Source organism: Zalophus californianus, chromosome X (genome assembly GCF_009762305.2).
Source record: "Zalophus californianus isolate mZalCal1 chromosome X, mZalCal1.pri.v2, whole genome shotgun sequence".
NCBI classification, from domain to species: domain Eukaryota; kingdom Metazoa; phylum Chordata; class Mammalia; order Carnivora; family Otariidae; genus Zalophus; species Zalophus californianus.
The window spans coordinates 27156492-27181659 of NC_045612.1; the positions used below are offsets into that span (position 1 = coordinate 27156492).

Consider the following 25168-nt stretch of genomic DNA (forward strand, 5'->3'; position numbering starts at 1 on the left):
GCAGTATCTTTGAATAGAATTGATGTGGGGGTGTCTGGGTGGCTTAGTCGGTTAAGCATCTGACTCTTGATTTCAGCTCAGGTCTTGATCTCAGGGTCATGAGTTCAAGCTCCACAGTGGGCTCTGTGCTGGGCATGGAGCCTACTTAAAAAAAAAATTAATGTGAATGCAGTACTGCCAGCCAGATAGGCCTAGACTCAGTCTGCTGCAACTCTTGCTTAAATGCTCTTTCCCAGAAATCTCCCTGTCTCAGATACTTGGAGACCAAGTCTGCTGCTGAGAAAAATTCAAATCTATTGAAATTCTACTCACCTACAATCATCCTAGACTCTATCCTGGACACCATAAGGCTGAGATCCTGTTCAAATGCGGCCATTTCATTATTGAGCAACTACCAGAAAAACTACAAGTTTCATTCAGCTGAGGCTGCTCAAATGCTGCCTTCCTAGACTCCCCTACCTGCACATTAGGGGCCCAAGATGGATGTTTGTTGTTAGGAACACTGAAGATATCTAGGATGATGGCCAATTTGTTAGAGAGGAAGACTGTGAATCAAGTGGCAACATTCAGTGAATGACAGGGGGAGAGAGAGAAAGAGAGAGACACTGACCAGTAGGTTGTTAGATGACCACAGTGAAGAAGAGAAAATGAATGGATGGTATGAACCTCAAGGAAGCAATGTTGGAAGAGTTATGGCTTAGAGGTAGTGATGAAGTAGTAGGACAATGCCAACCCTATCTCTAGGTCCTGGGATATGTGGAGATGCAGGGAAGTGGTGTCTTGAGGGGAGAACCATGTTTCATTTAAGGCCAGAAAATGGGAGAGTTTCCATGGAAGAAGGTTTGTCTGTCTTTGAATGAGAATTCTCTAGGGCCAAGTGGAAAGGTCTGAGAGGGAGAGGTACAGTGGGAATTTGGGTGGGTGAGAAAACACAGAGAAGTGTGGAGACGAAGAGAGAGGATAGATGATCAGAGGGGCTTCATCTTGGATAGTGGCCAAATATAGTAGAACGTAAAGAAGAGGGGTATTAGCTTTCCTCAAAGCTAAGGCAGGCTGAGGTCCTTGGTTTTGGTGGGAGACTGGGACATTTGGAGTCATTATTTTGAAACTCATCAGGGAGTTGCAGGGATAAAATCAAAGCCATCTGAATGATTAACCCTGGCAGGTAGAAAAGACAGGGAGCAGAAGATGAGTAGTGCCTTGAAAATGCTGAAGAGTGAAAGCCTCTACACATCGGCTGACCGCATGTAAAAAAGAATGTTTTTAGAAGTCAGTAAGCTGGGGCACCTGGGTGGCTCAGTTGGTTAAGCGACTGCCTTCGGCTCAGGTCATGATCCTGGAGTCCCGGGATCGAGTCCCACATCGGGCTCCCTGCTCAGCAGGGAGTCTGCTTCTCCCTCTGACCCTCTTCCCTCTCGTGCTCTCTATCTCTCATTCTCTCTCTCTCAAATAAATAATTAAAATCTTTAAAAAAAAAAAAGAAGTCAGTAAGCTGCCCCACCAGAAATGCTATACTCTTAGGGCCCCAAACTTTAGTAGGCTCCTTGTTTTCTGATTTTAACATCTCTTTGGATGACACCTTTCTGAAATTTCTTGGCAGACTCTTGGTGCTTCCTTTTTTATATTAAGATTATTTTTTGAGAGAGAGTGGTAGGAGGGGCAGAGGGAGAGTGAGAGGGAGAGCAGCAGACTCCCCACTAAGTGTGGGGCTTGATCTCACAACCCCGAGATCATGACCTGAGCTGAAATCAACAGTCAGACATTTAACCAACTGAGCCACCCAGGCACCCCTCTTGGTACTTCCTTTTAGACAGTTCTTGTTGATCCTTATGGAATTCATTAAGGTCTGAGTTCCTTGAGACCATGGATCAACCATGTCTTCTCTCGGATGCCCCTCTATTTCTGTCTCTGCCCATTTGACATGTTTTGATAATGGAAATAAAGGAAGTGAAGCACTTGAAGATCCAGAGAGATTTTGAGGTGGAGAAGAAGGAAATTGAAGAAGCGTATGTTGATGTCCTCATTATTTCCTGTACAATGGAAAGCACGGTCATTGACTGAAGGTGAGGGGAGTAATTCTTATCTCATATGGTTGTGAGCATTAAATGAGATAGTGGATGTGAAGCATTTAGCACACATGTGACTCAATAAATTGGAGGGTTTTTTTTTTTGAAATTTACTTATTTATTTTTCAGTAACCTCTGTGCCCCAGGCGGGGCTCAAACTCAAAACCCCAAGATCAAGAGTTGATGTTCTTCTGACTGAGCCAGCCAGGTGCCCCTAAATTGGAGTTTTAAAGAGCTCCCTGTGAAGAAGTCAAATTCCTGGTTGGGCATAGAAGTGGTCAAGGCAACTGACAGGGGTTGGGCAAAGTTTTAACTGGGGAGATGGTGTGGAGTTGGGTAGGTGGTGTGCAGCTAGGCAGCACTTAGCAATGGATGAGGGCACAGACAGGAGCTGGGATCTAAGCAAGGACAGACTAGCAAGCTACTAAAGGTGAAAGAATAGGGGTGCCTGGGTGGCTCAGTCGTTAAGCGTCTACCTTCGGCTCAGGTCGTGATCCCGGGGTCCTGGGCAAGCCCTGCATTGGGCTCCCTGCTCGCGGGAAGCCTGCTTCTCCCTCTCCCACTCCCCCTGCTTGTGTTCCCTCTCTCGCTGTGTCTCTTTCTGTCAAATAAATAAATAAAATCTTAAAAAAAAAAGGTAAAAGAATAAACAGCTTCCATCACATGGTATAACCTTAAGCAGTAAGTTTTAAGTGAGGCATGGATCCTGGAAAACTGCTTGCTAGGGGGTTGCCTTAGACCCAGAGGCTATACCTTTCCTGAGTTGAACTTTAAGGGCCATTCATTCTGACCCATAATGGAAGCCAGAGAACCCGACTTTGTATTTTTATCTCTGCAACCACCAGCCAGTATGATTTAGAGTTTAATAATACTTAGTAGGTAGGAAGAGGGAACAGAGAAATTGGGATGGGGAAGGGGACTGGCAAAAGGAGAAATGAATGGGGGGAGCTTAGGATAGTAAAAGCCATATTGTTGGAGTGTTTAATAAAGGGATGAAGCAAAAAGAGGGAGAGTGTTGTGTAGGATAGCAGACAACTCTAAAAAAGAAAGGGAGGCAATGGAATTATAGTGTGGTATATTTGCTTTCCCTCCATCAAATATAGTACCTGGAACCCAAATATGTGAGTGCTAGAAACTTAATTCTAAGTAATAACATAATAAACCTCTAAAATATGAAGTGAACTTATTTATTAAAAAAATGGATTAAAGCTGTACTAACAAAATTAATAAGATGAAAAAACTGAGTAAGTGGAATTGACACAAAACATTTCCCTGGTTATGTTTTCAGTTCTTTGTCTCTCAGAATAAAAGATGTTGCTGTGCTTTATTTTATTTTATTTTTTTAAAGATTTTATTTTTAAGTCATCTCTACACCCAACACCCTCACAACCCTGAGGTCAAGAGTTGCATGCTCTGCTGACTGAGCCAGCCAGGCGCCCCTGTTGCTGTGCTTTAAATGAGTGGGAAATTTTAAAATTCAGTTGTTATGCTGTAAAAAAGAAATCTTGGTCCTATTTTCAATAGGTACTAACATATACTGGTAGTATTTTAACAGTCACAGTTGCTTGACAAATATGGATGTTTGATAAAATGCAGTTGGCTAAATTATACTCACTTGTCCAAGGAGGAATATTCCTTTTTTTTTTTTTGTGGAACAAGAACCAAGTTTATTTGTTCATTTCTTGCATTTGAAGTATTCCTCAGGGCGCCTGGGTGGCTCAGGTGGTTAAGCATCTGCCTTCGGCTCAGGTCGTGATCCCAGGGTCCTGGGATTGAGTCCCGCATCGGGCTCCCTGCTCCTTCTCCCTCTGCCTCTCTCTATCTCTCTCTCTCATGAATAAATAAATAAAATCTTTAAGAAAAAAAAAGGTATTCCTCGATGGCATCCTTCGCCTGAGACTCTTTGCCATAGTCCTTAACCTCCACACAACTGCAACCAACCACTTCACGGGGTTTTCCCTCTCTGTCAGTTTTACAGAGGCCTACCCATTCCCCTAGTTTCTTTTGTCATCAACCTTAATTAGGTTGATTTGGTGTTCAGCACAAAGGGCCTCCACCAACTTGACATACATAGGCTCATCACAGTTGGATGCACGCACACAAAGATGGGCCTGGTGCTTGTCTAAGGCTTTGGCAGCTTCGCGAATTCCACATGCTAGGCCATCACATCGTGGATGAGGGCGGTCTTCAGCACCTCTTGTAAAGCAGTATTAACGTCCATTACACCTCCGGCAGCAATGCCTTCCTCGGCCATGGTGGTGGATTAAGAGTGTAGCTGAATCTTGACTGCCTGCGACCTTCTGCCTCCTTGCGACTTGGTGGCGGCAGGGAAAGAGAGTTTTTTTTTTTTTTTTAAGATTTTTATTAGAGAGAGAAGGTGTACACACCCGAGTCTGGAGAGGGGCAAAGGGAGAGGGAGAGACAGAATCTCCCATGTAGACTTCCTGCTGAGTGCGGAGCCTGACCAGACCCAAGATCATGACCTTAACAGAAACCAAGAGTCAGATGCTTAACCAACTGAACCACCCAGGTGCCCCCAAAGAGGAACGTTCTAGGGAAATAGAAAGAAATCCTCAGCATTTAAGCAGGGTCTGTACAAAAAGAAAGGAAGTAGAAGCAAGGTATATTAGTTTCCTATGGCTGCTGTAACAAATTACCCCAAACTGGGTCACTTAAAACAACAAGTTTATTCTCTTACAGTTCTGGAGGCTGGAAGTCTGAAATCAAGGAGTCAGCAGGGCCTTGCTCCCTCCAAAGGCTCTAGGGAAGATTCCCTCCTTGCCTCTTCTTAGCTTGCGTGGGTTCCCAGCAACCCTTGGCATTCCTTGGCTTATAGATACATCCTTCCAATCTCTGTGTTCACATGGCATTCTCCTTTCTGTGTGTCTCTATGTGTCTGTGCCCCAAATTTCCTCTTCTTATAAAGACACCAGTCATAATTGGATTTAGTGCCTGCCCTAATCCAGTATGATTTCATCTAAACTTGATGACAGGGGTGCCTGGGTGGCACAGTCAGTTAAGCGTCTGCCTTTGGCTCAGGTCATGATCTCAGAGTCCTGGGATCGAGTCCTGCATCGGGCTCCCTGCTCAGTGGAGAGTCTTCTTCTCCCTCTCCCTCTGCCCTTCAACCCTGCTCGTGGTCTCTCTCACTCTACTCTCTCTCTCAAATAAAAAAATAAAATCTTTAAAAAAAATAAACTTGATGACATCTGTAAAGACCCTATTTCCAAATAAGGTCACATTCACAGGTTTTGAATGGGCATGAATTTGGGGGGACACTATTCAACCTAGTACAAAGGGGAAATGTACTCTGTCGAGAACTGGTATTACCAGGACAGCAAATGTACTCCGGGTTTATGAAGCTACCACTGGGGATGGCAGAGGGGTGACTGGTAGAGAAGCTAAAGAGGAAAGGCAGAATTAAGAATTAATGATAACGGTGAAAGGAAAGGTCTTCACTACTTTCTTGTTATCCAGATTTCTTAGTATCTGGGTAGAATGGATTTCTGGGGGGACTCCCTGGCCTGCAAGTTGAAGCTACTGATGTGACCTATGTGGTCAGAGTACAGTATTATGTATAGACAGCAGAGTTGCTTCAGAATGAGCCTTTTCTATGGAGGAGAGGGTTATGCTATTCCAGCAGAAATTCAGGGTACGGAAACGGACAGCTCAGTCGTACTGCTGATGGGATGTGTAGCACCCACCCGGACAGGGACCCATATCTTACCACCATTTGGCATATTAGAATATGGCCCCTTGGGCACCTGGGTGGCTCAGTTGGTTAAGTGTCTGCCTTTGGCTCAGGTTGTGATCCCGGGGTCCTGGGATCGAGTCCCACATCGGGCTCCCTGCTCAGCAGAGAGTCTGCTTCTCCCTCTCCCTCTGCCCCTCTCTGCTGCTCGTGCTCTCTCTCTCATGCTTTCTCTCAAATAAATAAAATCTTAAAAAAAAAAAAAAGAATATGGCCCCTTCCCGGAGCTGGGTCCATAGCTACACCACTGCTTAGAGTTTTCAATTAGCAACAATCGCGCTTCACACCACAGCTTAAAAAACAGTGTCTACCCTTACCCAAACTCAAACCAAGGCTGACACATATAACACCATTTAGGGATGGGGCAGCTGGGTGATAGACATTGGGGAGAGTATGTGCTATGGTGAGCGCTGTGACTTGTGCAAGACTGTTGAATCACAGGGGCGCCTGGGTGGCTCAGTTGGTTGGGCGACTGCCTTCAGCTCAGGTCATGATCCTGGAGTCCTGGGATCGAGTCCCACATCGGGCTTCCTGCTCAGCAGGGAGTCTGCTTCTCCCTCTGGCCCTCTTCCCTCTCGTGCTTTCTATCTCTCATTCTCTCTCTCTCAAATAAATAAATAAAATCTTAAAAAAAAAAGACTGTTGAATCATAGATCTGTACCTCTGAAACAATACATTATTTGTTTAAAAAAAAAGAAGAAGAAGATAGCAGGAGGGGAAGAATGAAGGGGAGGAAATCAGAGGGGGAGATGAACCATGAGAGACGATGGACTCTGAAAAACAAACAGGGTTCTAGAGAGGAGGGGGGTGGGAGGATGGGTTAGCCTGGTGATGGGTATTAAAGAGGGCATGTTCTGCATGGAGCACTGGGTGTTCTACGCAAATAATGAATCATGGAACACTACATCAAAAACTAATGATGTGATTAACATAACATAATAATAAAAAAAACCTGTAATTCTAAAAAAAACACAAACATTTAAACTCTTTAGAACCAACCTTGCCCCTATGTCTTACCACTAGTCAATATATTGCCAGACAGCCTATGTTGTAACTATCCCTAGCACTACGCATCAAGCCTAAGTGAAAGCTCATGCACTGGCCACTGTATGTGCACATCTGACCTCTAACCACATAGGGACAGCCATATCTCCTGAGATCCTAAGGCCATTCCAATCTTCAACCTACCTTGGCAGAGTCCTGCTCAGATCACTGTTCATTGCTCATACCCACACAGTCCTCAGCAAGTTAGGAGATAGCTCTTATCTGAGAACTGGGTTGCCACCCACACATCTTTAAAGTTTTCCACAAAACAGCCCTGTATGTACCAGGCCAGAACCCATACTCATACCAGTGTGTAGCACACCAGTGGACAGATTCAAACCCAAACAAGAACAAGAGTCACACAGCTCTTTAGCAAGTCCATACACATGCTTGCTTTAGCACATCATGGGAAGGTTAGCACAAAGACCAACACTTATCTATACTTCCCCCAGATCTCAGTATTCTACAGAATGTACAAAGCAAAGACCAAGGAATACACTTATCCCATCATTCATTAAGCCATCAGGAGCTCCACACCCAGAACAATAATCCAGAGTCATTCCATCACTCATCACACTAGGAAGCTTTCCCCAACAAGACTAAGGTCTATATTGCAGATCACTTCTTAGCAAACCAAGAGAAAAAGTCTTGTACAGAAAAGGGATAACATATACCACCCTTGAACACCATACCAGAAAGTCCTGTTGACCAAGACTGATAACTAAACTCACACTTAGCTCATCAGGAAACAACCCTCACTTGGATGAGATCCTATGCCTGTACCATTGTAAATATCAAAAGCATGATCTGAACTAGACCATCAAACTCCCATACCATCACTTAGCATAGTGAGAGGATTCATATGGGGGGGCTACATAACTGTTCACCAAAGAAGGAATGAGCCCCTGTGAAGAACTGAGCCATTACATGACTCTACCCTACCACACCACCATAGACCGCATATAGTCATACCAAACCACATGGCCCGCTATGAGACAGTGCCAACCCAGAACAGAGCCTTCGCCCATGCCACTCCTCCACATGCCAGAAGACTAGAAGACATTCTCTTCCCAGACCATGCTTTGTGGTTACACCAGGACTGGGCACACCAGGACAAAGCCCCCACAAAGATAAACACTTAAAGCTAGATCATTACTCAGCCCATCTGGAGAACCCCACTCCTCAGCTACCACCGGGTCTAGGGCACATACCTTTCATCCCCTCTTGGCACCATTACTGCCTAATCCTTCCCAGACAAAGGTCAACATCCACTCCACCACTGTGAACCCTAAGAGGCAGCATCTGCCCAGGGAAAGGCTATTTCTTTCTCCCTGTATCAGTGCTTCACACACGAGGAGATAGCCCAGACCAAACTGGGGGCTATACCACCGATTGGTGAACCAACAGACAGCCTCAGCCAAAAACAGCTCATGAACACCTCTCTGCTCAGCAAGTCACTGGACAGTTGGGGTGACCAGACCACTGATCTGCACACTGAGCCGTAGTCTCCTGCCTAGGTTAGGAGTTGGATAGGCAACCACTTGGTACAGACAATGCAACCTCAGAGGGTATAGGACCAAGTCACACACCCCCATTTGGCATACCAGGAACCATCAGAACATGAGTCATATCTGAGCCATTGCTCAGGATACTACAAGAAGGGCCTCCCCAGTCAGACCTGGACGTAGATCCTTGCCCAGTGCTCAGCCAACCATGACACAGCCCCAAGCCACATCCCATGCCCCCACTTGCTCAGCAGAACAGACCGTGATGCTGGTTCCAGCACCAGCTGAAGCAACTGCCTTCAGGACAGGATCCTCCCTGTCCCTGTATCCAGCAAGACACAGGACAATCTTTGCTGAGGATCTGTATACTTGCCGCCCCTGAGAAGAGGGACTTGGTGTCCTTATTTGACTCGGTGTCCTTAGTTGCTTAGAATAATGAATGAGAGACTTGGTTCAACCTGAGACCTCTCACCCTTACCCCCTTGCAGCATGCCTGGACCCAGCCCCCATCCAGAACCCTCTCTTCTATCTCTTCATTCTTCATTCACTTTCACTCCTTTTCTACTAGGTCCTTCCCCGAAGTCCCCCTTATAACTTACTGCATCTCTCTCTTCCATCCTAAACACCAAAGCCAGCCCTTTCTACTTCTCTCTTTTTTTAAGATTGATTGACTGATTTATCAGAGAGAGAGAGCCAATGTGCACAAGCAGGGGGAGCGGCAGGCAGAGGGAGAAGCAGGCTCCCCACTGAGCAAGGAGCCCGATGCAGGACTCAATCCCAGGACCCTGGGATCATGACCTGAGCTGAAGGCAGATGCCCAACCGACTGAGACACCCAGGTGCCTATTTACTTCTCTTTCTATTCATGTCAGAGCTGAGCTATTCTTTGTTTGTTTGTTTGTCTTTTAAAGATTTATTTATATGTTAGAGAGAGAGAGCAGGAACACGAGCAGGAGGGGCAGAGGGAGAGGGAGAGAGAATCTCAAGCAGACTTTGTGCTTAGCTCAGAGCCCCACACAGAGCTTGATGTCACAACCCTGAGATCAAGACCTGAGCTGAAACCAAGATTTGGACACTTAACCAACTGCGTCACCCAGGCGCCCCAGAGCTGAGCTTTTAGAAGAGCATTCTGTAGCCCTGTGTTTACCTCCTCCACCCCTGTAAGCTGGCCTCTGCCATCATGCCTCAGTTACCACCCCCAAAGGTTGCTTGTCCAGCCCTCACCTCCTGGACCTGGTTGGGAGATCAGACACTGGGTTCCAGATTCCTCAGTGAAAATCTCTCCTCCTTCAGGTCCCTGGATTCTATTCCTGCATCTCCCTACCTTTCCACACACCCCTCATGCCATCCCATGTCCCCATGGATGCTGTTCTCTAGGCCCCCGAAGATCTCTCCCAGTGCCCCCTTCTTTGCACAACTTTCAGGTGACCCGTGAGGCTCCTCTCAGGTGTCCCCTCCCCAAGAAACCTTGGCTGATCCCACCCACAGTCCCTGGACTTACCTCTCTAGCATAGTGCAACCTTGCATTCTGGGGAGTGCATCCCTCCCCTGCTAGAGCTTAGGTCCTCACAGGCAGGAACCCCCTGTCGCTCACCTCTGGGTCCCCTGATTAGGGTGAAGAACCTGATTCTGAACCAGCTCTTGCTAAGACTGTGTGCCCCTGGAGCTGGAGAGCTGTGTGTTTGGAAGCAAAGGGGCAGCTAGGACCTGTGCATGGGATCCTGAGCTCCCAGAACAGGCAGGAGGCCTGCATATTGCTGGGTTGTGGGCGGGGGGTGGGGGGAAGCTGTTGCAGAAGGTGGAGGGGCTGTCAAATCAGGCCTGCTCCCAGCAAGTGGCAGCAAGGGCCACCTCTAATAAGCCCCATAAGGGCTCAGTAAATGTGTGTTGAATCAGCTGAGAGGCGTCTGTGCAGACTTAGCCATCATGAGAGGCATGAAGAGCCCTTGAATTCTCACTGTTAGTAAAGATAATTTGGCAGGCAGAAGAGAGGGAGGTTGCAGGAGCAGCTTGTAGAGCGAAGCACCCAGCTGCAACAGAACAAGAAGTAGTGGCCTGACAGTTTCAGGTCAAGTGCAGGGCTCTGATGGCTTCTGGGAAGTGAGGGGAGCCAGGCCCTTTCCTGTCTGCAGAACCAGAGCACTCTCCATAGTAATGGGTGGTACACACCCACATTATGATGGTGAGGCCATCATAGAGGCCAGGGGTGGCGTTAGGGTGACCAGCTGTCCCAACTTCCCTGGGACTGGGGGATTTCCAAAGAAGCGACACTTTCAGTGTGCAAACCAGGACAGAGCCCCGGGCAAACTGGGACAGTTGGTCACCCTTGGTGGCATTGGAGGGAGGCTCAGTCTCAAGCAGGGCTCCCTTCCCCTCTGCTATTTAGAGCACAGGAAATCAAGGGGGCATCGGTCTGAGTTGCAGCCCCATCAGGATGTGCCAATGGGGCTATGGGCTTATATCAAGTTTGTGGGTGGAGGGCTGCCTGGAGGTGGCATGGGTTGGGCCCTCTTCTCTCTTCTGGAGGACTTAGCCTAAAGGAGTTGGGTCCCAGCTCTGGTTTGGGGGTCACTGTGTTTAGTAGGGGTGCTGTGAGGGTTAATGGATGTATTAACCTTCTATAAGGGCCAAGCCTTATGTGCAAGCTGCAAGGAAGCTATGCAATAAGCCTGGAATTATCCTGAGCTGTTTTGCCACAGCATAAAACATAATGATTGCTAGCGTGGCTCTGCGACCACGGGCCCCAGGGATTTCAGGGCAGTTTTTACTTCAGTGTCAGCATTGTTTTGTTTATTTATTTTTCATTGAGAATAAATTCACATCACATATAATTTGCCATTTTATTTTAGTTTTTTAAGATTATTTGGGAGCGAGAGCACAAGTGGTGGGGGGGCAGAAGGAGAGGGAGGGGGAGAAGCAGGCTCCCCACCAAGTGTGGAGCCCCATGCGGGGGCTCGATCCCAGGACCCCAAGATCATGATCTGAGCCGAAGGCAGATGCTTCACTGACTGAGCCACCCAGTCTCCCCTAGAGCATTTACGTTTGAATAATAGTGAGATGCATGATTTGCACGTGGTCTTGATGCCACGCACTTTACTCCCGCCCAGGGCTCTGGGGTCTGGGGTCGAAATTCTGCGGTTTCTGATCTGAGAGAGAAAGTGCATCCCACCATGGCTCTTACAGAGGAGGATGACTGGAGCTTGCACCTGGCCTCTCCAGACAGCTTTCTGTGAGCCAGGCTTTGCCTGTGATGCTCGTCCTTACTTTCATGCTGTATTGTATTCTTCTCCTGTAATAAACTCTACATTTATAAGCATTGTCATGTTGGGTCTCTGGATCTTCGGTAGCAAGCCAACCCTGTTTTCACTACTGGGAGCTTGAAGTAGGGGGGTTGTGCCTGCTTCTTGTCTGGAGATTTGGGGGAGCAGGGGGACTGTAGAACTAAGCCACGCCAGCGTGGTATGAAAGAGCTGTAATGTGCCATCTAGACATGAGGCATCTAGACATACAGACCATGAGAGAGGTGCAAGGTCTGTCTGATTCCAAAGCCCATGCTTTTGATGACTTCTCTGTACTGCCCTTTCTCTCTTCATTAGGGATTCCTGTCACAAAGGAAGGCTTCCCATTTTAAGCCTTGTCTCTCTTCTTGGAATTGGGTCTTGGCGTGTTTTTCCTTCCTTCCTCTCTCCTTGCCTCCCTCTCTTGATTCCCTGTCTACTCTTAGTCCTTCTCCCTTCCTTTCTTCCTTTCCTCCCCGTTTTGCTTCTTTCTTTCCTTCCTTTCAAAATTACTTTTCCTTCCTTCCTTCCTTCCCTCCTCCCTTCCCTCCTTCCTCCTTCCTCCCTCCCTTCCTCCCTTCCTTCCTCCCTTCTCCCCCCCTCCCTTCCTTCCCTCTTCCTTCCTCCCTCCCTTCCTTCCCTCCTCCATTCCCTCCTCCCTCCCTCCCTCTCTTCCTCCCTCCCTCCCTTCCCTCCTCCCTCCCTCCCTTCCTTCCTCCCTTCTCTCCTTCCTCCCTTCCTTCCCTCCCTCCCCCCTCATTTACCATTGGGATTCTCCCATTGTCTATGCTGTTGTCTTGCAACCCTGGGTAAATACCTCACTTAACCCACTACTTCATACAATAGCTTGTAAAAACTGGACCCTAAGATTCACCTTAGCTTCCCGCCAGCAGCATTGCTGGAAGAGCATGGAGGACACTCCCTAGCCCACTTTACAAGTATGTGACAGACAGGATGAGATAGCATACCAAGAGCTCTGCCTTCAAGAGGAAAGTGCTGGGTATTTTCCATGGATCTTCTTACCCGCCCCCCAAATCTATTCTCCACCTTTTTCTGCCTTGTCCACGGGAGACCAACCCTCCCATGGTCTGTGTCACATGGGTTTCTGGTTGGGTTTGGCCAGTGACAGGCACTGACATGAGATTAGAAGGTGGGAAGAGAGAGAAGTCAGAGTATTTATTCTTCCTGTTCCTTTCCTGTCCAGCCATGGTTCTGGAAAGGGCAGCATTCCTCAATGGCCACAACTGCTATCAGGCAACCCTCTTCCATAGCTCCTTCTCTCACCAGGCTCTAGCATTACTTCCCTCTCTTTGCCTCTTCTGGTTGAGGGGTAGTAATGCTTTCCCTCTGTTGCTAGTCCCTGAACGTCTTACCATCCCTTGTTGCTTCCCTTATTCCTGCCCACATCTTCATTCAGCTCATCTCGGATAAATCCTTTGAGTGTGCCATCTGTCGCTTGCCAGGACCCTGCCTCATACAAGCAGGACAAGGAGCCACCCTAGGACTGGGGCCAGGATAGCGCCATTTCCATGGAGCCTGGGATTCTCCTCCTCATCAGGTGAGAGCATATGTTGTCAGAGCCATAGGCTTGGGTACTAGAAAAAACTGCGAATCCAAATCTGATGTCGGGGTGCAAAAGACATTCTTTCATACAAGGCTCTTGGGCTTTGTGTGAAGAAGTGAGGTATGAAGGCCAGGCTTTGTTAGGACCAGACCCTAAACAAAGAGGATGGTACGGAATCTCTGTTCACTCCTGACTTACTGGTCCGTGTTAGGGTGGCTCAGGTGCTCTCAAATCCGGACTTCATGGGAATGAACAATCTTATCTGAATCAGAGAGAGTGATAAATCAAGATGTCATTTTAGTCCTTAGTAGGGCAGTGTGAGTACGGCATATTTCCTTTGCCTACATTGTTCCCAAGCCAGCTATCTGGCATCCTCTATGACCTGGAATGATCATAATCACCTGAGGTGACTATTGTGGGTCTCCTGGTTTGTGTTAATTGTTCCCATGGCTGGAATTCAACCATGTCTGTGCATGTCTCATAACTTGCAGGGGGGGCAACACAAAGCTATTTATTTGCATCAGTATCAAATTGCACAGGGCACCTGTGTAAAGGAGGTTTTCATGGGCACCGGGGGAGATATGAAAATAAAGAAGATGGTCCTTATTTTTCTTGGGTGTTGATTTTCCTGCCCAGCCTCAGAGACATGTATTTGAGCCCTATATATAGAGAGAGGCTAATGGCAAAACCTGATGGATCTGGTTCCCCTCTGAAGTGTGATAGTGTGGGAGGGAGCACTCCCCTGATGCCTTGATAATTTGCAATTTCAGCGGTCTAAGGAGGCTACACTCTTCACACAGATGTGGTGGTAAGAAAAATTATACAAAATCTGGAAATAAGACAAAAGGGTGTCCTTCCCATGTCATATTGGAGCCTTGTCTAACAGGTCTGCCTAAAGATTATTTAATTCTTGGGGTGCCTGGGTGGCTCAGTCCTTAAGTGTCTGCCTTCGGCTCAGGTCATGATCCTGGGGTCCTGTGATCGAGCCCTGCATCGGGCTCCCTGCTCGGCGGGAAGCCTGCTTCTCCCTCTCCCATTCCCCCTGCTTGTGTTAACTCTCTCACTGTCTCTCTCTCTGTCAAATAAAAAAAAAAAGATTATTTAATTCTCTAGGGAAATGCATTTTGTTAGACTTCCTATTGACTATTGATTAAGGCCAAGTCTTTGTGAAGTCTTTGTTAACTTGCAGATTTTTGTTTATAGGGGTGCAAGTGACTGAGTCCAGTAGAAAAGACCACACCCAAGGTAACAATGGTATTTCCCTACAGTCCATTAACTAGTATTGTATCTAATTTAGTAATCTTATTCTAGAATTATTTCTTTTAGTGCCTATATGCACTTTCTTTTTTTTTTTCTATATGCACTTTCTTTCAAATGCTTCTTTGAATCAATTTATCATACTGCTGTTTCTTTGTTAATGAGTTAAATAAAATTGGTATAGGTGCTAACTTTGTATTTTGTCCTAGTCATATTTTTTAAAAAAGATTTTGTTTATTTGAAAGAGAGAGAGAGGGTGCCTGGGTGGCTCAGTTGGTTAAGTGTCTGTCTTTGGCTCCGGTTGTTGTCCCAGGGTCCTGGGATCGAGCCCCGGTGGTCAGGCTCCCTGCTTAGTGGAGAGCCTGCTTTTCCTTCTCCCTCTACCGCTCCCCCTGCTTGTGCTCTCTCACTGTCAAATGGATAGATAAAATCTTAAAAAAAAAGAGAGAGAGAGAGAGAGAGAGAGGGCACATGGGCAGAAGGGAGGGGCAGAGGGGAGGGAGAAGCAGGCTCTTTGCTGAACTGGGAGCCCATTGCTGGCCTCAGGTGTTTTATTGAGCAATGTGAAAAGAATGGTGGGAGCTATATGTTAACTATAGCTGACAGATATGTTTGTGAGGACATTAGATACACCTCCTGATGACTCCGAGACATCACTTGGTGAAATAAATACTTTACCCCAAGTTCCTGGTTTTATCTTGACTGTGAAGACGAAAGGAAGTCAGAAGAGGGAGGCTGCCCAAGTTTCACTGAGACATTTCAGAATCTTTTCCTGAAAACTTCTGGATGGATATCTTTTTGCCAACTCTAACTCAGCATATCTAACACTGGGCTTATATTTTCCCTCAAACATACTCCTACCATTTTCCCTAGTCTATTGAATGGCACCTCTGCTCATCCAGTCCTTCAAGCCAGAAACTGGAAAGTTCTCTTGGACTTCTCCTGCTTCTCCATCTTCTACCTATAATCAGTATTGTCAACCTAAATAAAGAGGTAAACTGAGGCAAGCTGGAATTACCAGAAATTGAGTTTATTCAGGAATAGCAGAGGAATTGCAATTTGGAAAACCCATGCTGTAGCAAGCTACAGGCTAGTCCATTGAGGGCTTGGGTGGGCTGTATTCATGGGCAGAGTGCAAAGAGGGGGACATCCAGCCCCTGTCAAAGCAGTAAGTTCATTGGCTTGAGGACGGAGAGAGATTCCTGGTGGGTTTTCATTGGTCAGGAGATAAGTCTCAGTCTTCTTATAAATCAGACATTTATGGGAAACTGGTCTGTCTCTCAGTTCTTAAGTTCCATTCTTTCAAGTATGTATCCGTGAGATTCTCCATTTTGTATCCTCCAGTCCCATTTTATTTATTTATTTATTTATTTTAAATGTTTTTTTATTTTTTTAAAGTAATCTCTACACCCAACAGGGGGCTCAAACTCATGACCCAGAGATCGAGAGTCACACGCTCTACTGACTGAGCCAGCCAAGCACCCCCTTCAGTTCCATTTTAATTAATTTTATTTTATTTCATTTTATTTTTGTTTAAACATTTTTTTAAAAAGTTTTAAGATTTTTTTATTTACGAGAGAGAGAGACCATGCGCACACGAGTGGGGAGGGAGGGGCAGAGGGAGAGGGAGAAGCAAACTCCTGGCTGAGCAGGGAGCCCAACGCAGGACTTGATCCCAGGACCCCGAGATCGTGACCTGAGCCGAAGGCAGATGCTTCACTGACTGAGCCACCCAGGCATCTCTAAAAAAAATTTTTTTAAGTTTTATTTATTTAAGTAATCTCTATACCCCACATGGAGCTTGATATCATGCCCCCAAGATCAAGAGTTGCAAGGTCCTCAAACTGAGCCAGCCAGGCCCCCCTAAAGATTGTTTTTAAGATTTTATTTTTAAGTAATCTGTACACCCAACATGGGGCTCAAACTCATAACCCCAAGATCAAGAGTCACATGCTCTACCCAGTGAGCCAGCCAGGAGCCCCTCCAGTTCCATTTTATTTATTTTTTATTTATTTTTTATTTTTTTAAAGATTTATTTATTCATTCATTTGAAAGAGAGAGAATGAGAGAGAGAGAGAGGCCACATGAGAGGGGGGAGGGTCAGAGGGAGAAGCAGACTCCCTGCTCAGCAGGGAGTCCGATGCGGGACTCGATCCAGGGACTCCAGGATCATGACCTGAGCTGAAGGCAGTCGCTTAACCAACTGAGCCACCCAGGCGCCCTCCAGTTCCATTTTAGACTGAAATTTGTTTACACACCCAAGTCTTAACTATCTCATAAACATTTATCCCTTCTTATTCAGTCTTCCTATTACTGCTTTCTCAATTCAATTCTTTTTTTTTTTTAAAGATTTTATTTATTTATTTGAGAGAGAGGGAATGAGAGAAAGCACGAGAGGGAAGAGGGTCAGAGGGAGAAGCAGACTCCCTGCTGAGCAGGAAGCCCGATGTGGGACTCGATCCCGGGACTCCAGGATCATGACCTGAGCCGAAGGCAGTCGCTTAACCAACTGAGCCACCCGGGCGCCCTCAATTCAATTCTTAACACCTCTCACTTGATGAGCCTCCTCACCTGCCTCAGGGTCACCTTTCTTATCACCTATTCTGCCAGTCTGCTTTATATCATGTTGTCAGTTTCATCTCACTAAGGAAAATTGTAATCATGTTACTCTTCTGATTAAAACCCTTCAAGGGTGGGGCGCCTGGGTGGCTCAGTTGGTTAAGTGTCTGTCTTCAGCTCAGGTCATGATCCCAGGGTCCTGGGATCAAGCCCCACTTCTGGCTCGCTGCTCAGGGAGGAGCCTGCTTCTCTCTCTCCCTCTACCGCTCCCTCTGCCTCTCCCCTTGCTTGTACTCTCTCACACACTCTCTCTCTCAAATAAATAAATAGATAATCTTTAAAAATAAATAAATAAAATAAAACCCTTCAAGGGAAGCCAGTGCAGAAGTGGAGTGGATGGAATTTAATGATGGAATGGATAAAACAATAAAGGGCATGAAAAAAAAGTCTTCAAGGGTTTCTTGCGGCCTATAGGGTAAAGTCCAGTCCAGGCCCTTAGCACTAAAGCATTTTACGACCCGATCTCAACCTGTTTTATCAGCCTGGTCTCATCTCCAGGCCCTCCCTAGCAAACATCCTATACTGCAGTTACATTGCACTTCTCACCATGCTTTTTTGAGCTTCCTTGTTTTTGTCCTTTCTGTTCCCTTTGTCCTCTTCACTTATGACTATATTCCTAGTCACCTGCCAAACTCCTCCAGGTGGAAGTCACTGGAGTCTCCTTAAATTTTACACCCTACACACCTTACTTACCTCACCCTGGTCCCAACACTGATAGCTCTTGAAAATACCCCTATTAGATAATATTAAGCAAAAGAAGCAAAGTGAAATAGAGTATTATAGTAGTCTCCCATTTGTTCTGGAAAGAAGGAGGAATTTCAAAAGCATTCATATATCTATTTATGTTTTTAAAAAGAAACACAAGACAAACCAGAATACAACAAGGTTGATCACCTACAAGAGGTTGGGTCAGAGAGGAGAGATGGTGCAGGAAAGATGTGGGAAGGAGTGACACTTCTGAGTATGCATTACTACATAGTTTTGACTTCTAAAGCATATTAGTATTCTATATATTCAAAAACGAAAAGTAAATCAATAAGGATGAGAAGGGGGAGGGGCGCCTGGCTGGCTCAGTCAGAGGAGTGTGCGACTCTTGATCTTGGGGTTGTGAGTTTGAGCCCCACATTGGGTGTAGAGATTACTTAAATAAACGAAACTTTAAAAAAAAGTATGGGGGGAGAATAACTCAACTGAAAGCAAATGGAATAAATGAACCATACTGTATTTCAAATAACCACACTTAAAGAAGAGGTGGGGACAGTAGAAAGGACTAATTCAAGTCATTTATGAACTCCCAGTCTGAGGTGAGTTGGGGTTATGAGGCAAGCAGAACTGCAAACAAATCCTGAGCTCTCTTTAGTAGGTTTGGTTTTGGTAGAGATATAGGCAAAACAATTCTGAAATGACTCAAGATAAAGGATTGAACAAATGAATAAATGGATCGATGTAGTTAGGCATCAGGGTTCTCACTGTGAAGGAAGGGACATACAAATATGAAATGGGGAAAGGCAAGAAAGAACCCTGTGAGGATGGATTGGAATTGGAAGGATTGGTATGAACTCATTATTTCTGAAATATGTACATATATGTATATATGCATGTTAATGTGCTCATTATATATCTGTATATGTGTGTATGTATATATATACATGTGTGCATATATTTACTAGTTCTGTCTAATGAAGGGGCCAAGAGGCAAAAACACCCCAGTAGTAATGAGTACACCTAATGCTCAGATCTTTAACTCTAATAATGTTTCCTCCCTAAAAGGAACCAGGCTCCTCAGAATAATGGCAGATTGTAGGGCTGGGACAGAGTAGGGATGAGATAAATCTGGAACATTTTTTTTTTTTTAAGTAGGCTCCATGCCCAGTGTGGAGCCCAATGCAGGGCCTGAACCCATGACCCTGAGACCAAGACCCGAACTGAGATCAGGATTCAGAAACTCAAACCAATGGGGCACCTGGGTGGCTCAGTCGTTAAGCGTCTGCCTTTGGCTCAGGTCATGATCCCAGGGTCCTGGGATTGAGCCCCGCATCAGGCTCCCTGCTCCATGGGAAGCCTGCTTCTCCCTCTCCCACTCCCCCTGCTTGTGTTCCCTCTCTCTGGCTGTCTTTCTCTCTGTCAAATAAATAAAATCTTAAAAAAAAAAAAAAAAGAAAAGAAAAGAAACTCAAACCAACTGAGCCATTTAGGTGCCCCAAACCTGGAACATCTTTTAGGTCATAAAGTAAGGAAGTGCTTTAAAAACAATGAGGGCATGTCATAAGTATACAGGAGCCAGCTTGAAGGAGCTCCCATTGGCCAAGTCTGGGAGTATTTGAGCACCAAAATAATTAAGTGTAGTGATAAATTATAAATCATTGAAAAAATAGAAATCCATGAGTCCATACTGACAATCCATCCATCCACCCATCTATCCATCATCCATCAATAAGGGAGGAGGGTAAGCTCTTGTTTAAAGTAGAAGTTCAAGTGCCCACTGATTAATGTAGAAAGAATTCTGGAGTAGGAAATTCAGTGTTTTGTAACTATTTTAAGTAAAGTTTGGATCAGGCATGAATCATCAAAGGGTACTAAATCCAGGGGGAGTTTTTTGGGGTGCCCGGCTGGCTCAGTGAACTCTTGATCTCAGGGTCATGAGTTGAAGCCCCACGCTGGGCACAGAGCTTGCTTACTTAAAAATAAACAAATAATTCCAGGAGAATTTTTTATGAGGAGCAGGATATTTTCATTGCTTTAAGATGTATCCCCTACAGAATTGCTTATTAGTTTCAAGGAAGAAAAAAATAATTATACAGCAGAGAAATCTGACAAGCCCTTAACTAGGTGATTAAAATTAACATCACTGGGCGCCTGGGTGGCTCAGTCATTAAGCGTCTGCCTTTGGCTCAGGTCATGATCCCAGGGTCCTGGGATCAAGTCCCGCATCGGTCTCTCTGCTTGGCAGGAAGCCTGCTTCTCCCTCTCCCACTCCCCCTGCTTGTGTTCCTGCTCTTGCTATCTCTCTCTGTCAAATAAATAAATAAAATCTTTAAAAAAATAAAAAATAAAAAAAAATAAAATGAACATCACTGGGGCGCCTGGGTGGCTCAGTCAGTTAAGCATCTGACTCTTGATTTCGGCTCAGGTCATGATCTCAGGGTCGTGGGATAGAGCCCCACACTGGGCGCTGCGCTAGGCATGGAGCCTGCTTGAGATTCTCTCTCTCTCCCTCTTCCTGTGCCCCTCTCCCTGCTTGCATGCTTTCTCTTTCTCTCTTAAAAAAAAATTAACATCACTGAGGAAGGACAAATGAACATCATGTACCTCCAGTGGTAAAACCCTGTGAAGGACATGACACTGCATATGGAAGATTCCAGTCAAGAATTCAGTGGAGGGCAACTGGGTGGCTCAGTCCGTGAAGCATCTGCCTTCGGCTCAGGTCATGGTCTCAGAGTCCCAAGATCGAGCCCTGCATCGGGCTCCCTGCTCAGTAGAAAGCCTGCTTCTCCTCTGCCTTTCACCCCATTTGTGCTCTCTCTCTCCCTCCCTCTCAAATAAATAAAATAAAAAAGAATACATGTAATGGAATATTGTTCAGCCATAAAAGGAATGACACATGCTACCACATGGATGAACCTTGAAGACATGTGCTAAGTAAAATAAAGCAGACACCAAAAGGACAAATATTGTATGATTCCACTTATATGAGGTACCTAGAGTATTCCAATTCATAGAGAAAGAAAGTAAAATGGTAGTTATCAGGGGCTAGGGAGAAAGAGGATTGGGGAGTTACTGTTTAATAGGTACAGAGTTTCAGTTTGGGAAGATGAAAAAGTTCTGGAGATGGATGATGGTGTTGGTTGCACAATGTGAATGTATTTAATGCCACTGAACTATACACTTAAAAATAGTTAAAACTGTGGGGCACCTGGCTGGCTCATTCAGTAGAGCATGCGATTCTTGATCTCAGGGTTGTGAGTTTGAGTCTTACATTGGGCATAGAGTTTACTTTAAAAATAAATACAGGGGCACCTGGCTGGCTCAGTTGGTAGAGCATGTGACTCTTGATCTCAGGGTCGTGAGTTCTAGTCACATGTTGGGTATAGAGATTACTTATAAAAAATACATAATTTCAATGTAATCATGAGGAAATATTAGACAAACACAAAATGAGAAATATATATATATTTTTTAAGGAGGGGATGTATTCTTCAAAAATGTCTGTGTCATAAAAGACAAAGAAAGCAAAAAGAAAAAAAATGGGGGCACCTGGCTGGCTTAGTTGGTAGAGCATGCAACTCTTGATCTCAGGATTGTGAGTTTGATCCCCTGTTGGGTGTAGAGATTACTTAAAAATAAAATCTTAAGGGGTGCCTGGGTGGCTCAGTCGGTTGAGCATCTGACTCTTGATTTCTGCTCAGGTTATAATCTCTGAGTCATGGGATTGAGCCTGGTGTCAGTCTCTGCTCTCAGCAAGGAGTCTGCTTAAGAGTCTCTCTCTCCATCTCCCTCTGCCCCACCCCGCCACCCTGTCTCTCCCAAATAAATAAATAAATCTTTAAAAAATAAATAAAATAGGGGTGCCTGGGTGGCTCAGTCCTTAGGCATCTGCCTTCGGCTCAGGTCATGATCCCAGGATCCTGGGATCGAGCCCCGAGTGGGGCTTCCTGCTCAGCGGGAAGCCTGCTTCTCCCTCTCCCACTCCCCCTGTTTGTGTTCCCTCTCTCACCATCTCTCTCTGTCAAATAAATAAATAAAATCTTTAAAATAAATAAATAAACAGATAAATAAATTAATTAAAATAAAATCTTAAAAAAAAAGACAAAGCCTATGGAAATGTTCCAGACTAAAGGAAGCTAAAGAGACAAGATGTTGGTTCACAAACTGAAGTATATAGTGGTGAAGGGCAATGATATATAATACTCTTAAATAGTTCAGGGGAAAATATAGGTAGATAGATAAAGCATGCAAATGATAAAGCACATGGGGTAAAAAGTTAACATTACATGAATCTGGGTGAAGGTGTTGAAGGAGGTCATTGAGAGGGCATTACCCCTGATTGACCCATGAGCTAGATCCCAGGCAATCAGAGGCTCCTCACCTCCTCTCCTATCCTGGGAATGTATGTTCTGCCCACCAATCCCACAGTGGAAGCTGTTCCAAGGACACAGGCTTGAGAGAATAAGGTGTTGTTGAGACCATCTGGACTATATACGCAACTGAACCCCATTAAGGCCTCTCTATATACTTTTTTTTAAAAAAGATTTTAGGGACACCTGGGTGGCTTAGTCAGTTAAGCATCTGCCTTCAGCTCAGGTCATGATCCCAGGGTCCTGGGATTGAGCCCTGCTCAGTGGAGAGCCTGCTTCTCCCTCTCCCTCTCCCTCTGCCACTGTTCTTCCAGCTTGTGCTCTCTTTCTCAAATGAATAAATAAAATCTTTAAAAACTTTATTCATTTTTTTGAGAGAGAGAGAGCGCAAGTGGGCGGAGGACCAAAGGGAGAGGGACAAGCAGACTGCACTGAGCACAGAGCCCAATGCAGGGCTCGATCCCATGACCTGAGATCATGACCTGAGCACCCCAAGGCCTCTATATAAACTTTTAAAATTTAGTGGGTGAGCACAGAGATTTTGTCATCTCATAGCCACCTAAGATAAGGCTTGCATGTAAGTTCTCTTGCTTAGTAAACCTGCCACCTACCAATCTAGAGTGTTCTGCCTCTTTCTTATTTATTTATTTATTTACTTACTTTAAAGATTTTATTTATTCATTTGAGACAGAGAGATACAGAGAGAGAGAGAGAGAGCATGAGCAGGGGGAGAGGCAGAGGGAGAAGCAGGCTCCCCGCTGAGCAGGGAGCCCGATGCGGGGCTCCATCAGGACCTGAGCGGAAGGCAGACGCTTAACCGTCTGAGCCACCCAGGCACCCCTGTGTTCTGCCTCTTTCTTTGGTCTCTCCCTGCTCTCCGTGTACCGGGGCCAATTTTAGATTTCACCTAGGAAACTCCCAAGGTTTCAAACCAACAAAAGGTGTCCTTGATGCTATTTTTATTCTAGCACGCTTGCCCTAAGCTTGAAATCATCTCCAAATAAAAAGTTTAAAAAATAAAACAATAGTAGCTTTATAGTATGTGTCATATTATATTGTGATTGTGGCTCCACTAGTCTGCCTCTAATTAAGAGAACGACTCATCAGTATTCCATGATGTTTAATTGTTTTTACTACTGCTTTGGACTATTTTCAAAAAAACCATAACTCAAAAAAAATTTTTTTAAATCATAATTCACTCATTCATTAAATAAAAAAAATTGTTGAATATCTACAATAGATACTGACCTGGTCACTGAGGATGCAGTAGTGAACAAAACAGATATGTCTCTGGTGTCATGGAGTTTACAGTGTAGTAGGGGAGACAGATATTAGACAAATAATATATCAGAGATTACCTTTGTAAAACTCAACATTTAAAAAAAATACAACAGGGCGCCTGGGTGGCTTAGCCATTAAGCATCTGCTTTCAGCTCAGGTCATGATCCTGGGGTCCTGGGATTGAGCCCCACATTGGGCTCCCTGCTCTGCGGGAAGCCTGCTTCTCCCTCTCCCACTCCCCCTGCTTGTGTACACTCTCTCACTGTCTCTGTCTCTGTCAAATAAATAAATAAAATCTTTTAAAAAAATAAAAATAAAAAATAAAAAAAGATACAACAGATTTCCGGGCTTAAGACTCAACATTCCTAGAAATCATTTCTTCAGGAAGTTTGGGTGTAGGGCGCCTGGGTGGCTCAGTTGGTTAAGCGACTGCCTTCAGCTCAGGTCATGATCCTGGAGTCCCGGGATCGAGTCCCGCATCGGACTTCCTGCTCGGTGGGGAGTCTGCTTCTCCCTCTGACCCTCTTCCCTCTCGTGCTTTCTATCTCTCATTCTCTCTCTCAAATAAATAAATAAAATCTTTAGGAAAAAAAAGGAAGTTTGGGTGTATACATTTTGTGGTTTTACAAAATTATCAGTTAGAGTCTTTCTATGTATCTCCTCCTTGGATTGAAAGTTAATACTGTTGGCTTGTCATTAATAGAAGTAATAGAATTAACTTGTCAGCAATTTTCTCAGTAACATAGGAAAGGAGCCCTGTATCGGTGACCAGCAGAAACAGATGACACACTAACTTTTTTTTTAAGATTTTATTTATTTATTTGTCAGAGAGAAAGTTAGCACAAGCAAGGGGAGCAGCAGAGGGAGAAGCAGGCTCCCTGCTGAGGAAGGAACCTGATGTGGGACTCGATCCCAGGACTCTGGGATCATGACCTGAGCCGGAGGCAGACGCTTAACCGACTGAGCCATGCAGGTGTCCCAGACACACTAACATTTTTTGAAAGAAGCATTTAATAAAGTGACTATGTGCAAAATTTAGGTAGTGTGTTGAGAATCCACAAGTGATATTCCAGAACTAGCGGCTAGCAAGGCTGTTAACATCCTTACACCTAAAGCAGCAGAGGGAGACAGTAATTTCTTGAACCTGGGTAGGGGAGAGCAAGGGCCTTGTGGCAAGGGCTACTTGATGGGAGGAGCTGTGACCTTCAGGTGAGGGAAACAGCCAGCCAGCCTACAGAAACCTCTCAGGGAACAAGTCATTGAAGTAGGTACCCCAACTTCGTTCTCCTCCATTCCTGCAATTTCCTGCCAGTCCTCTCCATTGGCCAAACCCAACTGGAAGCCAGGGGCCATGGAGCTCACCGATATCTGTATATGGGTGAGTATGGAGCAGAGTGGGGAGTGGATCTGGAAGAGCAAATCATTAAAGGATAAGGAGCACAAGTCCTTAGTACTCTCTTCTCATCACAGCCTAAGTCTTAACTGTTTGACTCCACCTCTCTTACATTTTATTTTCTAATCTCACCAACTCCTATTCCCCCTTTCTAATGTAAAACTGAGGCTCATCTTTGGAAGCTAATGCTTGTCACTTTTTCCTAGTTGTTGTAGAGGCTGCTTTGTGACCACAGGCTTGAGCCATGGAAACTCGGTCAAGGCAAAAGGGCCCATGGGACCCCAACCCCCTGGCTGAATCCAGACAGGCCCATCAGGCGACCCATCTCAAAATAGC

At 45.4% G+C, this 25168-nt stretch overlaps 1 long non-coding RNA gene and 1 pseudogene across 1 annotated transcript in view; one reads left to right on the plus strand and one right to left on the minus strand.

The window, feature by feature from the left end:
* Nucleotides 1–14485, plus strand: part of LOC113930314 — a 31312-nt gene extending 16827 nt beyond the window's left edge. The window contains exons 3-5 of the long non-coding RNA XR_003522512.1: nucleotides 13061–13201; nucleotides 13978–14015; nucleotides 14411–14485. This is a non-coding gene — a long non-coding RNA (uncharacterized LOC113930314). The remainder of the gene's footprint in view (nucleotides 1–13060; nucleotides 13202–13977; nucleotides 14016–14410) is intronic.
* Nucleotides 3742–4320, minus strand: LOC113930313 (annotated as a pseudogene).
* Nucleotides 14486–25168: the final 10683 nt, after the last annotated feature.